We start from the raw sequence: 1,864 nt of genomic DNA, 5'->3' as shown, positions 1-1,864 counted from the left end.
TTTCTACTTCGTAGAATGTCATTTCTACTTTTTTTAAAACATAATCTGAAATTTATAATTTTAACTTTTTTATAACTGGAAAATATACCGTTAAGTTCATATAGGTATTTTAACAAATGTTACTATTTTTACAAAATTTTTTTGTTTGTAAAACTATTTATTAAAATTATTTTCATAAATATTAAAGGATATTATAGAAAAATATGACACAAAATATAGATTAATGTAAAGAGACATAGTTACTATTTTTTTGCTCTAAAAAAACAATTTTCCCTAAAAAAAAAAGGTCAGATCAAAGGAATATTACCTCCCTAAATCTCTTTTAGTTAATTATTTTTTATATACATAGATATTAATTATTTGGAATTAAATATCCGATAATGTTAGAGTACCTAATATCAACTTTAACGGTTGTAGACAGTGATAGTATCTTAAAAAACAAAATTATTATTATTTTATTTGCATTTTCATGTTCAATTTTTTTCTGAGCAGTTAATACTCTTGTTTGGTGACAGATGTATGATTTCTTCGTCATAGTATCTAAAAAGCGCAAAACAAGAACTTGTCTTCACTCTCTCTCATGTTTTTTGATTAATTTTATTTTTGTTAAAGCTAAAAATTTGGTTAAGAACCCTGCAACATCCCTGCGTTAAAGATGCTCTAATCTCAGTATAATTTTTTTATTAACAGTATCATTAGATTTAGAATTAAAAACTATAATTTTTTAGTTTTTAAATCACAGTAATTTTCTGGAAAAATCCTTTTTGTGAAAGGTGCAATACTTTTTGACAAATGTTCAAATTAAAGAGTTTATGCATTTTCTTTTGAAAAACGACTATCATATATATATTCATTGATCTATTTTAAAAATAATAAGAATAAGGAGGGTGTATTCAATCTAAAATTTTGAGGTGATCTGATTTTTAATGAGGTTTTAGAAGATTTCACTGAATTGCAGAGATTAAAATGATTTTTGTTAAATCACCCTAGAATATCACCTACAACCATGAGATTTGAGTTTTAAATTTTTAACTAAAAAACTCCATCCAAACATTCTAAAATCATTTGAAAACTTTAAAACTCCATAATTTAAAATATTTTCAATAATACTGGATTTGAGAGTAGTTTATAAAATGTCAAGTTTAATAACATTAGATTTTAAATGAGATTTTAAAATTCATATTTGAATAACAATAGATTTGTCATTTTATTGCAAATCACTTAAAACTATTAATTAAATACATCCCCTTAAGGTAAATGGAAAAGAAATTTAGTACAAATAAGAAATAGTATAATAATATTCTCCCACTAGAATCTTTAGGATGACATGCCCAAATTTATGCATGACCTAATTTTTTTATATAGATAACTGCATGGCCTAATTATATATGGATGTTTGCTAGATTAGTGTCCAAAGGAGTCATGAAACGACAATTTTATACTTGTTAATTCATTAGTTGTGTGCCATTACTCCTTGGTCCAACATATAGTAATCTTACAATTTACATGCATGGAATATATAGTACATATAGATGTGCTCCTTTATATGTTCCCGCATGTCTACAATTTCAAGTAGTTTTAGTTCCATTATATCTAATGATTTAGACTTTTAATTTACAAATATTATAAAGTTATTACAAAATGTTACTAAAACTCAACGCATCGAAGAAGATTAGTTGAGTATAAGTTAAAAATGCATTCGCGACCAATGACGCATAAGGTTTGTGTGTGTATGTGCACTAATACAATCATCGATTGGCTCGATAGAATTATTTTTATGTGTTAGGGAAGTGAATGTTGCTTCATTTTCCCAATGTCGAATAATCTTTTTAAGTATAAACTTAAGAGATCATTTTTTAGAGAG

Source organism: Brassica oleracea, chromosome C9, assembly GCF_000695525.1.
Source record: "Brassica oleracea var. oleracea cultivar TO1000 chromosome C9, BOL, whole genome shotgun sequence".
Classification (NCBI taxonomy): domain Eukaryota; kingdom Viridiplantae; phylum Streptophyta; class Magnoliopsida; order Brassicales; family Brassicaceae; genus Brassica; species Brassica oleracea.
The sequence above is the reverse complement of the archived record's forward strand: the minus strand, read 5'-3'. Positions refer to the sequence as shown.